This window comes from Camelus dromedarius, chromosome 34, assembly GCF_036321535.1.
Source record: "Camelus dromedarius isolate mCamDro1 chromosome 34, mCamDro1.pat, whole genome shotgun sequence".
Classification (NCBI taxonomy): domain Eukaryota; kingdom Metazoa; phylum Chordata; class Mammalia; order Artiodactyla; family Camelidae; genus Camelus; species Camelus dromedarius.
The window spans coordinates 4,321,109-4,337,042 of NC_087469.1; the positions used below are offsets into that span (position 1 = coordinate 4,321,109).

The 15,934-nt window shown below is 38.8% G+C and overlaps 1 protein-coding gene across 3 annotated transcripts in view; it reads left to right on the top strand.

The window, feature by feature from the left end:
* Positions 1–372: 372 nt before the first annotated feature.
* TEX12 (testis expressed 12) overlaps positions 373–15,934 on the top strand; it is a 41,100-nt gene continuing 25,538 nt past the window's right edge. For 2 of the 3 annotated variants that reach the window (XR_010378903.1, XR_010378906.1), the window contains exon 1: positions 373–510. The gene's annotated coding sequence lies outside the window, so the exon portion shown is untranslated. Of the gene's footprint in view, positions 511–6,033; positions 6,141–15,934 lie in introns of all 3 variants that reach the window. The other variant, XR_010378904.1, reaches the window with a different exon arrangement.

Here is a 15,934-nt window from a genome sequence, read left to right on the forward strand (position 1 = left end):
GCCAAAACTTAATCTCTACTGTATAACTGGAGAAATGTGAAGACCTGATCCTTGAGCTTGAAGCTCATATCCATGACCCTTGGTGACCCCACCAAGGCTCAGACAAACCGGAGAGCCCAGTCTGGTTGGTCACTCGTCCCTGCTTCACTTCTCAACACTGGTCAATAATGTCAGATAAACAGAGGATTCCTGTAAAAGGTAGAACGTTTTTCTCCTTTACTGGTAGTCGTGTTGTAACTCACACAGAAGGAGCTGAGCCTTTTCCCACGCTGCTTTATAACTTTGGCATCCTTCAAAGTGGAAATGGATTCTGGTGGCGTAAGTGTCATTTCCTGGGCAAGAAACATCTTAAATGGAGAAGTGAGTCAGCAGGGCCCATGAAACTGATGAACCAAGATTAGTCACGCGGGCAGTGGAGCTGCTTAATCTGAATATAACTTTCTTTTCAAGCAATCACCCTTGAAATTGGGTGGAAATCCCCACACCTCTCTCAATTTGGCAGCTGCAGGGGTGAGTAAAGGCTGAGGACTCTGGCAATACTGTGGTGAGAGCTGTAGCTATTTGGATAATTAGAGTGGTGAATCCATTTTAATTTGAGCTTTTCCTTTGTATACTGTAAAATGCAAGAGTTATTATAAATATCAGAATATCCAACTATAAGGAAAGATGATTGAGAAAAAGACTCAGAACCATAGTACAAATTAAATGCCATTTTCCTTTTAAGTTGGGAGTGCTTTGGGAAGAAGCAGTACTCTCAAAAAAAAAAAAAAAAAAAAGGAGGGGGCTGGTGGGATGCAGTGTGACTGCTTTTCAGTGGCAGTAGGACTAGTTAGTAATTGGATTACCTATCTCAAGATCTCAAAATCTATTTGTAAAAGTTACCTCATTTCTTTTTCTCATTGCAAAGGAAAAGTAAACTTTAATTTCAAACCTGAATTTTTGCATGGGGAACACAGAAGTGTTATTTCTCAAGTTCTAAGCTAATTGATTCTAAGTGCAGCTCGATGCCTGTCGGGCAGAACTTTAAGATGAGGCTGCTTCTTGACTTTTCAATGGAGGCAGTAAATCACTTACAGCAGAAATTACCCAAAGAAATCACTTGACTGGCCTTTCCTGACTATGGAATTGTGACTTTTTCCTCCATTGCCCCAGGGAGAAACTATAACTATAACTTTCCTTCCGTCTTCCAATTTTCTTAATGTGCATTGCTCGGAAGAGAAGGTAGAAAATTTATGAGGAACTCAGGGAAACTTTCTTTGGAAGGACAGACACTTTGCTCCAGCGTTGAAGGTTAGGGAGTGTAGTGGGAGGGAAACTGCGAGGCCAACTTCAAGACTTGGTGGCAGGTAAAGCCAGGAGTTCCAGTTTCCTGCTATGAAATAACCATGATGGCTGGAGAGGGAACCAGTGGGCCGGCCTTGGTGCTGGTGGAGTGAGGAGGTGAAGGGCACAGTGCTGGGACCTGGCCTCACCCAGCTTTCTTGGGGCAGACTTGCCTGCTGGGAAGTTGCTGCACTGACAGAGTTGTCAGCCTGAGAATCTCTGAGTGAACCTCACAGTGAGGCATGAACTTGACATCTCTCGAGGAACTTTTCCGTCTAGACTGTATCAGCAAATGGAAAGTCCCTCAGAGTTTCCTCAGGGCATCTGTGCAACCAGCTCCCAGAGTGACTCTTCCAGGGACAGCTAATCTGGTGATGACAGAGGCATCCTTCAGCGACAAATGTCAAGAGAGCTTGTCTCTCTTTCCCCCTCTTCGGGCGCTGTACTTGCACAGGGTTGCTGACCACTTAAGGGGGAGCAGAAGGCCTTGAGGAGACTGAACTAGACTTGCGTTTGGGAGGCTGAGCATTATATTTCAGGGGAGGGCATTGTTCACTCCAACTGTGTACTTGGATACCACAGTTACACAATGGTTTGCACATATAAGGGCAAATATTTTAAATAAGAGGCAAAACAAGTGAAGGGAGTCAAAAGGGCAGGGCAACTATTGTCAATAATAGTATATTGCGTATTTCTTTTGTTTTTGTTCTTGAAGATTTCAGTGCTCTCTTTAGCAGAACAACTGGACAGAAAGCATACAATACTTGAACACTACCAAGTACCCTGACTTAAAGTGACATATTGGGACATCCTACCTAACTTCGTCAGAATACAGATTTTTTCATGTTCCCAGAGAGTATTCTCCATGATAGATCATACACTCTGATCTGCAAATATGGTTTGCATATTTGAAAGTTCCTAGGAGAGATCTTAAAAGTTCTCACCGCAAGAAAAAAATTTCTGTAGCTCTCTGTGGTGACAGATGCTAACAAGACTTACTGTGGTGATCAGGTTGCAGTCTATACAAGTACCTAATTGTACACCTGAAACTAATACAATGTTATATATCAATTATACCTCAAAAAAAAAAAAAAGAAGACAGTGCAGTTTTCCACCAAACAAATTTTTCCCTACAGTCTTATTCTCCTTACTGTAAAAAATTAAAATACATGTGATGGCACTTTTGAGAAGTCGACAGTATGTAGTAATTATTTCCTCATTTTCTCTACCAAAACAAGTCTCTTAAGTCTTGATTAAAAATCATCTATTCTAGGAAGAGTTCACTGATGAAACTTTCCCAGCTTGGCTTTCCTGTTATTACCATCATCATTAGTGAGCATTTTTGTGTGTGTGTGTTTACTGTGTTGTGGTTCTATCTGACACTTACTGTCAGTATAAATAATTGTAGTTCTGTAAGGCCGTGAATAACTGCCATACTTATTAAAATTACTAGCAAAGGTCAGAAAAAAAAAAAGTAAAGCAGTTGCTTTTCTTCAATTGCAAGATGCCGAATCATCTGCCTAGCTAATTAAAACAAAAACCAGGTGTTTTTTTTGTTTGTGTGTGCTCTTTGTTGGGGGGAGATAATTAGTTCTACTTATTTATTTATTTTTAGAGGAGGTACTGGGGTTTGAATCCAGGACCTCATGCATGCTAAGCGTGCACTCTACCACTATGAGCTATACCCTCCTCTCCAAAACCAGTTTTAAAAGCTAAATTTACTAAATTGATGAATGATTTTGGCTTATATAGATCTAGTCTAGAGTGTATTTTTTTATTTCTTTGCTTTTAACATTTTTTCCATATATATATATTATGTATAATATATATATATCTTCTAGACAGGTTTCTTGAAAGCAGGTTTTGTGTCTGGCTCATCTTTGTATGCGAGGCACCTAGTGCAATGCCTGGCACACTGTTGGCACTTACTGATATCTTCCAAATGACTAACTCTGATGAAATTTCTTGAGAGCAGGGATCTTGCCTGCTGCCTCTCTGACATGCTCAGTAGATGTTGGCTTGCATTTCTCTACTAATCTCAATTAGACTTTCTATTTTGAACTTCACTTTTTTTCTCTCCTTGGGACCCAGGGATGTCCAATAAATAGCATAGTTGTTTACGGGAAAACCTGGAGGCATCATGGAAAGAGCACTGCATTGACCAAGGGGCTGGAAGGGATGGATGGCACTTCCGGTAACTAGTATGTGATTTCAGGGCAAAATATTTCACTTCCTGTACTTCCATCTTATTATTTCACCTGCACCTCGGTTTACTTTTCTGTGCAATGGGGATAACAGCTTCTGTCTTTTTTTATTTTTATTTTTATTTGTTTTGACACTTTACTGGGCATTTATTTATATGCCTGCATAAATCCAGAGACGGATTTGAGAGCATCACAAATTTACTTCTCAGATTAGCCAGAGGAGGGAACCAAGTCTTGTTCCGGTGACTCTGTGGAGCAGCTAGAGAGAACTTCGCTCTGCCTCGGACATACGGTTTTTCCGCTCAAAACACTCCAAGAGCCTCCCTCTGCACTTTAAGAACCCTCGCCCCATGCCATTCATCGTCGTGCTCACTGCATCCCACCTCACACAAATGCATTTATGCCCCCGACTTCCTACAAGCTGCCCCTTCTGCTGGACCATCTTCCCCTCCTCTCCCAGCTCCCCTCTGCCCTGCAGGCCTTGGCTTAAACTGCCACCACTTATCTGACTATGCCAGCTAAGTGTTCCCTCTTGTCTCTCACTCTACTCTTTTCCTTCCCAGTGTTTTTAACAATTTGGGTGCTATCTTTTTTTTAAAAAAACTGGGTCACTGTGATTATAAACAAGACCTATTCTGCATGTTGAATTCTACGGAAGCAATGAAAGGATCAGTGGTATGATCTGAAAGTTATCAGAAACCTGTGCTTGTCAAAAAGTCCTTTCTATGGATCTTCTTGAAGATGAAGCATTTTTGCAAAATCATCGGAGTGAAACAATAACCGTCTATGAAGTGTGGTTAAAGATCTGATTACGATGCAATCGACAAAGAAGTTAACCAAGTTGCTATGAGTTTAAGTTGAATCAGATTGCTAACATTTTAAGATTTATGGTTAAGCTATTGTTTTATCTTGCTGGACTGCTTTCCGTTGTTTCTGCATGTTCTCACTTCTCTGACTAAAGTTGCTCTCTGGAACTCAGGAAGGCCTAGGAGGCTAAAGCTTTGCTACAGAGAAGAGGTGGGACACAATGGGTGTTTGTGTCTGGTGGGAGGGGTATGTGCCTGGGAAGTCCTGGATCTGTACTTAGATAAAATCCACACTCCTTACCCAAGTCCGCAAAGCCTCTGATCAAGCCCCAACCACCTTCTTACCCCACCCATGGCCAATCTCCCTTGAACCAACTCTCCTCCGTCCATAGTAGACTCTTTCTCTGCCTCACAGTCCAAGCTTGTTGCAACCTCAGGACTTTTGCACTAGCTGTTTTCTTTGCCTAGAATGTACTTCCTCATAATTTTGGCATGGGAACTCCTGTCTTGACCTTCAGATCTTAGTTTCACTGTCACTTCTTCATAGAGGTTCTTAATTCTGCACATGATATTTTTTACTATTTTTGATCTTTAAAAAAAACAGTTGTCTAGTCTCATTTCCCCTCTACTAGAATGTAAGCTCTTTGGGAACAGGAATCTGTGTCTCCTATTTGCTGAATCATCAATGACTATAAAAGAGCTTGGATCACACTGGGTGCTCAATAAATATTTGTCAGATGCATGAAAGGCGCTCAAATAATTTTTTAAGTTGGTTTGTCTTCCTCTACCTGTGGGTGAAACTTACATGTGAGCTTTGGGCAACACATGATTTCCAACCTTGATGAGCTGGTTGGGAAGCAATGAGGTGAGGAGGTGAAGTGGCAGATCAAAGTCTGGCAGTCAGAAGATGGGAAGGGACCGGGAAACCAGGCTCACATCTTTATGAAACCACCAGCTGATGAAACTCATGACTTTGACAGGCAGGTCAGGCTTAACTATGATGCAGAGAAGCAGAGGGACTCTGTCCTACCCCCCAACCCTTCAGGTTGTTATTGCTTCTTTAAACAATTTGTGAGCGTCTGTCATAGACTCTACCACCCTTTGGAGCCTCTGCATTAGAAATTTGGCCAATGGATATCTGTGTAGTCAAATGAAATAATGTCTGGCTCATGATAGGCATTCAACAGGGGGAATTTCATTACTCCATTGCCTGGGTGTAACAATCCCCCTTAGGGTGCCAGGAGGGGAAGGTGGAGCCTTTCTGGATACTGCAAGGTGAGGGTGTGAGATGTCAATAAGGTGGGAAAGAAATGCTGAGCAGCCAGGGTCACTGCGTTAGTTCTGTATTTTGTGCCTCACCTGCACAGCTCCCTTTCGTGGCCCTGGGTCCAGCAGGGGCTGGTGCTCTTTCTTTTCCAGTAAGTATTTAACCACGCAAGATCCCGAGGTTGCCAGGCACTGCTGCGTGATGGGCGAAATCAAAAGTCACAGCTGTTGCCCTCTGCTCCTCAGCGCTTTGAGCGCTGGGGTCCTCTGGGGTCCACTGACTGGGGTCCTCAAGACTTAAGAGAGCTTGGAAGTTTGTGCTTTTGATTGACTGACTTGCTCTGTTCGTAAGAAACAATTTAGTCCCAGAATTTATATTTTCCCTTTTCATTCGTTCATCTGTATTCACGTACTGAGTGCCTTCTATGTTCCAGGTTCTGCACTAGGTACTCGGGACACATCAGTGAATAAAATAGACAGAAGTCCTTGCTCTCATGGAGCCAGCATTCTATTGGGGAATCTCGCAGGAAACAATACGATGGTGTGTAAGCTAATTATCGAGCATATTAGAAGTTGATGGGCCTGTGGATGAAAAGTAATGCAGTGTGGGGGTGGGGGGTAGGGGGTGGTCAGCAGTGTCTGGAGGTGGGATGGGGCGGGTTACGGTATTAAATAGTCAGAGTAAGTCTCATTGAAAAAGAGATATCATCAAGTTTTCAAAGAGGTGGGGAATTAGGTGATGGACTTCTGGGGACATGGAGAAAATTCCAGGCAGAGAAAACAAGTAGACCCTATGGTGGACATGTGTTTGGTGTGTGTGAGGCGCAGAATGCCAGTGTGGCTGAAGCAGAATGAATGCAGAGGAGAGAAGTAGCAGACAAAGCCGAGAGGTAAGAGGGGACCAGATGGCGTACAGCCTTTGTAAGTCATAGAGACTCTGGTTCTCACTCTGATGGAATGAGGAGCTGTGCAGAATTTTGAGCAGAGACATCTCATGATTTGGCTTATGTTTTCGAAAGAGCCACCGCAGCTGCTGTATTGAGAAATGATAGTAGGGGAGCCAAGGGCAGAGCCCAGAGAGCAGGTGGAGGGCTGTTGTAGCATCCAGGGTGAGAGATGTGGTTCTGATCACGGAAGTAGCAGTGGAGGTGCTGACAAATGACTGGATTCTCAATACATATTTTTTTCATTTTCCAGTTTTATTAGGTAAAGTTGTTACAGTTTGACTGCACATATACAATATATTGCATGTAAATACACATACACAATATACTGCACATATTTTAAAAATTACATATATGTACTGTTCATTGTTTCTAAGAACATTTGGACTTTTAGCTTTTTAAACTGTACATAGTTATCAAAGGAATAAAGCCAACTGCAAAATAAGAATTAATTCAAGAAGATACATACACCCTGCTATTAAGAGCAACATTGTTTATAATTGCCAAGATATGGAAGCATCCTAAGTGCACATCAATAGACGGATGGATAAAGAAGATGCAGCATGTATGTGTAATGGAATACAACTCACCCATAACAAAGAAGGATATTTTGTGGCCCTTCATTCAGTTTTTTTTCCTTTTCACTTCAAAAATCAGAATTTTATAATTGGCATAAACATTTCCATGGCATCAAAAACAACAACATACCTAGAAATAAACTTAACTAAGGAGGTTACCTATACTCTGAAAACTATGAAACATTGATGAAGGAAATTGAAGATGATACAAAGAAATGGAAAGATACCTCGTGCTCTTGGATGGGAAGAATCAACATTATCAAAATGGCTGTACTACCCAAAGCAGTCTACAGATTCAATGCAACCCCTGTAAAGTACTCACAATATTCTTCACAGAACTAGAACAAACAATTCCAAAATTTATACGGAACCATAAAAGACCCTGAACTGCCAAAGCAATCTTTTGTAGATAGATTCTTTTTTATTATTATCTTTTTCTTCTTTTTGTTCTCTTTTCTCATGTTTTGATGACTAGAGAGTTTCCTTTAACATTTGTTGTAAAGCTGGTTTGATGGTGCTGAAATCTTTTAGCTTTTGCTTATCAGTGAATCTTTTGATTTCTCCAGCAAATCTGAACGAGAGCCTTGCTGGATAAAGCATAAGACTTATACCTGCTACATCAGTTAGGACTCTGACCATCAGAGGTAACTTCTCACAAATCCAGATTCACAAGCTAGGATGAGAGAGTCCTTCCTCACATTTGTCTGTTGAGATTCTTCTTGTCCTTAAGGCTCAGCTTAAATGAGAACTTTTCTGTGAGGTTTCCCCACCCAGCCAGCCAGAAGTCCTCCTCTCTGCCCTTTGTTCTTACCCTCTGGTTGCAGGGCGTCTATGGGAGGCCCAAGGCTCTGCCTGATGGGTGCCTCTGGTCTCAAAATGCATTGGGTTTAGAATATGGTATTTGAGAGCTTTCTGGAAATGTCTCCACCTGTTGTTTTTGTTTTTGTCAAATGGCAGCAAAAAAGTGAGTTAATGATTCTAAAAATATAGGCCATCTTGCAGTCTGAGAGCTAGAAAGAGAAAGTAAGCTTTGCAGTTCATTTGAGGAACTCTTTTGGGGCAAGTGGAGTTTCCTGGCATCTTGCCCCAAATTTTATGATTTCCAATGCCTATCCCTTTGACGATTACGTTCTGGTTTCCTGAACTGAGCTCTGTGAGATATCATTAATTTAGGTCCTAGACAGAAAATGTGAACCACTCATTGGGGTTAGGGACCATTCATGAGCAAACCCATTACCATTTTAGGAAAAATCAAAGGCCAAATTTTGAGCATGCTTTCAGATGTGAATACAAAATTTTCTTCTGCTATATGGGTTTTGTGGGTTCAGAGACAACCATAAGTAAATAGCAAAATTCCAAACTGTAAATTGCCATTTTCTGTGGTTTAGGTTAAACTGGATTTCTTTTGTGTAACAAAATCAAGAGTTTAAAATTTGGAAAACAAACAAGCAACCTGGCATTTTCTCTTTCAATTATAATGTACACATGTTGAAGGAAAATAGAAATAATGCAGTAGATGTCCAAGAACTAGAAAGAATGGTAGGAAAAGCAGTGATGTTTTTATTTATTCAGAGTGAGCAATGAGTTTATATACTGTAGGAAAAGAAATGACCTAAAGCAGGTTGGATTTATTTCTTGTAGGAAAGAAAGGCCCTGTTTCTCTCTGACAGGTAATGTGTGTGTGTGTGTGTGTGTGTGTGTGTGTGTGTGAGCTCAGGTGAAAATGGGTAGTGAGTACATGGAGAAGTGTGATAAAGGAAATAAAATGTATTAGCTATTATGTTCCAGTGTCAGATACTGCTAGGAGCTTTATACTGTCTCATTTCATCTGTAAAGTACCCTATGAAGTAGGTGTTTCTTTTCATACCCCTTTTATATGTGAGTAAACTGAGCCTCGGAGAGATACGTCCAAAGCACACATCTCTTGTGCACTTCAGTTAGGGGACAAGATTCAAAACAAAGCTGCATATCTCCAAAACCCATTCTCCTCATTTCATCACTTCATGCTGCCTCTTTAAACATCCACATTATATTTTTAGGAGTCAGATAAAAGGAAACAAGACCAAAGGAGTTTAGAAAACTAAAGGGCATATTTGAGAGTTGCTAAGAGACTAGATCTTAAAGATTAACATCACAAGAAAAAAAAAAATTGTCACTATGTGTGGTGATAGATCTTAATTAGACTTATTGTGGTGATCATTTTTCAATATATACAAATATCAAATCATTATGTTATACACCTTATTAGAAAGAAACAACAGGCCCCAAATAGAGTCACTCTGCTAAGGCCCTATGTCAGCAAAACAAACTTAATACGTAACCAAGTTGCAGTTACAACCTTTCCCAGGAAAGTAACCTTTAAACAGTCAACACGGAATTACCCAGTCAGCGCTAATGAGATAATCCATCCAACTGGCCCCTTCTGTTCCCTTTGGGAGGGTGACCTTGCCTAAAACAATGCATTCTTTTATAATATTTTCTTTTTTTTTTTTTTCCTGTTTCTGCTCTGCCTTTGAACCCTTTCTTTCTCTGCAGTTTGATGGAGGTCTTTTCTGTTTGCTAGGTGGGGTGCTGCCTGATTCAAGCATAATTTAATAAATCCAATTAGATCTTCAGATTTACTCTGTTGAATTTTTATTTAGCAGATTTGGTGACTGCGATGGGATTGGAAGTGAAACTTGGTGGCATTTGGGGACGAGAAAGACAGGCTTGGTACTCCACGAATGCTTTGAGTTCATTGTCCTTCTTGCCATTTTTGAGGGCCAGGGGGAAGACCCTCTCAGTTCTGAGCTCTGCTTTCTTTGCATTGAGCTTCTGATCTAATTGGCATTTATTTACAGAGGAGGTCAGCTTCAGCTGGCAGATAATTCTGCCTGGCACCCCACTGAGCTGGTAGACAGTTCTGCGAACAGTCCAGCCCCTACCCTTTTAGATTGCAATTCCCAGCCCTTAATTTTGCCTAAAGATCCACATGGGAGTCGCTAGTGGCTGTGTGCAGTTCCTATCCATGTGGAGCCCCCGTGTGCAGTCCTCATTTGTTGAGGTCTGCTGGTTCAGTCCTTTCCTTCAGTCCAGAGTTCCATGGGAATTATTGGCGGTTACCAACCAGAGTTGGACTGGATCCAACTTAAAAGCCAAACGGGGTCCAGGATTGGACTGGGCTTGATTTCAGCTGGACTGGGTCCAGTGGAGGTATTGGGTGAATACAATTTTGTTTTAAGTAAAAAAAAATGGGATTCTTAAAATCCCAAGAGTTAAGTGTGCCGTGTTCCAGCACACTGCTTATTTTATGTCTAAGAACTGTGGTCCTGGAAGCTATGAATACCTACAAAAGTGGTGAAAATCTTACTAAATTTGTTTTGTGTCTTGAGAGCTTGGTTTGGTAACCTTCAGGTTGTAGACCCCAAAATATAGCCAGACAGAAATGTTGGTTATACCCCATTTGTGGGTAGACATGGCTGGTAATAAATGTGGATTAAACTCCATTTGCAGCTCGGGTCCTACCAAACTGCTGCCAGCTCTTGGGAATTACAAACCAGGATTACAATGGCTATTATGAGGAACATTCCAATCAGATAACATCAATTAAGAAGTGCACTTAGAAGCAATAAATATCAATTTTAATTGGCACGTAGATGCCTCCGCAAGGCTTCAAAATTCCAAAATAGTTTCATTGAAACATTTCCTGCGAAAGGCTGATGAAAAATTATAGATATAAAAGGTACCCCCTGAAAAGACTATAGGACTGGTGTCATTCCTACTGCACTCCTTGAGTCTCCTTTGAGTATTTGTTCCAGTAATCCTCTGTGTAAATTGCCTTTCCACTCGGAAGAGACTATTAGTCATGTTTTTAAAAATAAAATCTTGACTTGGCTTTCTGCCTGCCTGGGCCATGCAGGCTGCTTGTTCTTTCTTTGGGCTCTCTTTGGGGGTGACTCTGGTTCTTGGGAAGGTAGGAACATTTGCACCTTCTTTGAGGACACATTTTGGGTCCATGGTGTTATTTAATACCGCCAGAAATATTTACTCTTTGTCCTGGCTGAAGCCTGACAAGATATTGAAAGCTGATATTGGAGCCTGAAAAGATATTTTTCTTTTTAAGGGCTCCTCTTCTAGGATAAATATCTATGCCTTTGAGGTGTAAATATTCTACAATTTCAGGGAGGTAATTCTTATCAGAAGAAGAAAAAGGGCAAAGTTCATTTGAAATTTAGGCAAATGAAAAATCATGTGTCTTCTCCACAAATACTAGTAGAAAACCTTTTAGCTGAACATATAAATTTAATCCAAATGATCTTTTGTAACTAGTGAATTTTACATTATCATGCCTGTCTTATGGCTAAAAATTTAAAACCAAATTATCAGTTTGTGCCTGTCTGTATAATCTGTAAAAGATCTCTATTTAATTGGCTTAAACAAACAAGCACTTATGTAAATTTAGTATTCATAAAAACCCTCAGAAATATAGTGAAAACTAACCCAAATGCTTTCCAGATTCAAGTGATCAGAAAAATATTTGGTATTAAAGCTCGTTTATTTTGTTGGTTTAAGTAAAATAAATATGTCTTCAGAATTATTAACATTAAGTATAATGAAGATAAACAGCTTTTATTCTATATTGAGTTTATTAGTCATATGAGTTCCTGTTATCTCTTATAAAATTTGTCAGCAAAAAAAAAATTAACTTGGGATGATGGCTGACTTTACCTAACGTTTCATAAAGTTTTTGTGGGTAATCTAAATATAACTGTTAAGAACACATAACTTAAATAGACATAAGATAAGAGTTTTTCCATGAACTTCTTAGCAATGATTGTTTTATAATATTTCTACTTAAATAGTTTCTCAAATCTCTGTGATAACTTATATCCTTAAAATTTTCTAAGTTAAATGATGGGAATTGGTTGAATGCCTAGATCATTTCCAAATAAGGTAAAATACTAAAACATTAATTACTGAACATAGGCTTGTCCACTTTTGGCTTCTTTTTAGAGAGAAACTAAAGCTATTTGGATCCATTAATAAACATATGGGTGCTATGCAGACAAAGTTCCATGAGAAAGCACATGTTTCTAGAAGGCCAGTCTACAAAATGATAATGTGAAGGACTTGTCAGTTTTCACTAGAAATTAAAAATTTCTAAGAATTAAAAGAATTCTGATGTATGTGATTAAGCCTACTAGAAATAGTAAGAGAAATATCTCTTTATGCAAGCAAAGTAGGATGTATATTTTTGGTAAAAAAAGATTTATGAAGAAGGAATCTTGGAAAGGAAATTTATATGTGGTCAGGACAAGCTAAGATTGGAATAAATTCAGTTAAGTAAACGAGTTTTAGTATCAAAAGTAAGCCTTTGCAAAATTAGAATTTAGTTTTCTCTCTGTTGGAAGGATGAATTTTTATTGAACTATTAGTCTGGTCTTGATAAATGATTGTAAAAGTCTTTTCTTTTTACCTTTTTAAAATAATCTACTTAAACAGAAGGATTCTGTGCTTTGTCAAAATAATTTTCTGTGTTCAGAAATCTGAATCTTCTCTATTAAAAGAACTAAAGTTTTTTTTTTTAAACAATAGATAACTCTCTGTATTTGCCTTTAACATCTTCTATTGTCACTCTGGTTTAATGAATAACTAAGCATTGTTTTACAGTGACCTATGATTCTATTTGACCAAGTGATTTAAAACCTTTTCTGATACTCTTGACAGATTTCCCCAAATCAAATTCTAAATGAAGTCTTTTTTTTTTTTTTTTTTTTTTTTTACTTCAAACTAACTTTGAAATTTTCCAGTATGTCCCTGGAATATTTCAAAAGGTTCATTCTATCTCCTTATATAAAGGAAGATGTTAAAATAATTAGGCTTATTTGATATGTTAAATTACATGGGAAGCATTGTCAAATAAGAAGTGATGTAAATAGTTTTAAATTGTATCTGTATTTCATCAATGCTAAGATATGATCCAGCGATCCTGCTCCTGGGCATATATCCAGAGGGAACTCTAATTCAAAAAGATACACGCACCACAATGTTCATAGCAACACTATTTACAATAGCCAAGTCACAGGAACAACCTAAATGTCCATTGACAGGTGACTAGATAAAGAAGTTGTGGTATATACACAATGGAATATACTCAGCCATAAAAAAAGAATAAAATAATGCCATTTGCTGCAACATGGACGGACCTGGAGATCGTCATGCTAAGTGAAGTAAACCAGAAAGAGAAAGAAAAATACCATACTTGTATGTGGAATCTAAAAAACACACACACACACACACAAATGAACTTACTTACAAAGCAGAAACAGACTCACAGACATAGAAAATAAACTTTTGGTTACCAGCAGGGAAAACGTGTGGGTGAGGATGGATTGGGAGTTCGAGATTTGCAGATACTAACTAATATATAAAAAATAGATAAACAACAAGTTTATACTGTATAGCATAGGGAACTATATTCAATACCTTGCAGTAACCTATAATGAAAACAAATATATGAAATATATGTATGTGTATGTATGACTGAAACATTATGCTGTACACCAGACAGTGACACAACACTGTAAACTGACTATACTTCAATTAAAAAAAGAATGCACCTTACAAATGAAGGTATGCCATAGTTTAGCTGACAGTGTCTTTTCCTTTTTAGTGGTACATGAAATAATGGGACATTTTATAATAAATGGCATCTTAAATTCAATGATAAAGGGAATTCTACTTTGTTTTTAAAAAGTTTTCTGGTGATTTCTTTCTACTTGAGCTCTACCTTGTTGCCGTGGTGCTTGATCCAGTCTGGTCTGATGTCACATAGCTTCAGCCACTTCGCATTTCCACAGTAACTGCAGCGGACAGCTCCATGCTGGCTCATACTAACAATATGACCGTGAGTGTGCAGTGTGTCTTTTCACTTTCTGCTACAGATAAATATGCCTGGCCAAGCACTGCTCAGAAGTATGGGGGTTAACATCTCCAGGGGCAAACCTTCAACTAATGGGTGTCAGGAGCTGGTGGGTAAATGCCCCTGCCTCCCTTCTTCCCTTCCTCCAGAAGGATAATTTTGGGAAGCATTTGGTATGCTTCTTAGGAAGTTCTGGACAAATCAGACCCACAGCGAGAACCTTGATAACACATCTTGTACTAGCTTCTGCACCTTCCCTTTCTCACCCTCCTAGCTTTCTCATTCCTGCTCCTTGGGAGCACCTATCAAATAAATTACCTGCACACAAGTCCTTGTCGTAGGCTCTGTTTTTGGTGCGGAGTAGGGGAACTCAAGCTAGAACTCCTTTCTACTCTCCCTGTCAGAGCCCCTTCTTTCGTTATACAGACCCATTCCTTATGTCAAGACTCAGCTCAGGCTATAACCTTTACGTGTTCAAGATTTCAACTGCAGCTTTGAAAGATTGTTGTAAAATTATACCAGATTCTGTTTGGGCAAGAGGTAAGGAGTTTTGTGGTTTTTCAGCTCACATTTTAATAGAAACAAAAACTAAGGATCTATGCCAAAATGTCAAAGATGGCTGTCTGAAGATGGAAGGATGGGCGCCTTGAATTGTCTTCTTCTGTTACATCATATTTTCTAAAATTTCTGTAACAAATATGTCAATTTTATAGTAAGCAAAACAAAAACAAAAGCAAGCAAACAAAAAAACCCCAATAAAAGTTAATGTAAAATTCAAACTGACTTTTTCGTCTTTTAAGAATGAGTTTATTGAAGTATAATTTACATACCATAAATCCATCAATTTTACATATACAATTCAAGGATTTCTATTAGAAAGTTTACCAAGTTGTGCCATCACTATGACATCCGGTTTTAGAACACTTTCTTCTCCCCAGTGAGATTTTTCATATCTGTTTACAAGTAATCCCCATTCCCACCCCCAACCCTAGGCAAATGTGAATCTACTTTTGTTGTTTTTATAGATTTGTCTCCTCTGGGCATTTCACATAAACAGAATATCATATAATGTGTAATCGTTCGTGTTTGCCTTCTTTCATTTAACACAATGTTTTTAAAGTTCACTCATGTTATAGTATGCATCTGTGGTTTACTTTCTCATTAGTATTTACACCTTATTATCAGTTTGCCACATTTTGTTTATCCCTTCGACCGGCTGATGGACGTCCGGGCTCTTCCCAGTTTTTGGCTGTTATGAATAATGCTGCTATGAACATAAACATATGAATCCTTGTATGAACACGCTTTATTTCCCTTGAGTAGACATGTAGGACTATGGAATTGCTAGGTCATATGAAAAAATTATATTTAAACTGTAGAATTATTTTCCAAAGTGACTGTACCACTTCACATTCCTGCCAGTAATGAATGAGAATTCCTGTTTATTCACATCCTTGTCAACACTTGTTACTCTTTTTTTTTTTTTAAATTGAATTATGGTTGATTTACAATATTATATTAATTTCAGGTGTACAGCATAGTGATTCAGTATTTTTACAGATTATACTCTATTAAAAGTTATTATAAGATAATGTCTATAATTCCCTTTGCTATACAATATATCCTTGTTGCTTATCTATTTTATACATACTACTTTGTATCTCTTAATCCCTTAACCCTAATTTGCCCCTCTCTTGTCTGTCTTTTTAATCATGGCCATCCTGGTGGGTATGAAGTGGTATCTTACTGTGGTCTTAATGTGCATTTCCTAATAATTAATAATGTTAAGCATTCCTTTATGTGTTTATTATCCATTTGTACATCTTCTTTGGAGAAATATCTATTCAAATCTTATGCCCATTTAAAAAACTGGATTGTCTTCTTATTGAACCGCAAGAGTTGTATATTTCTG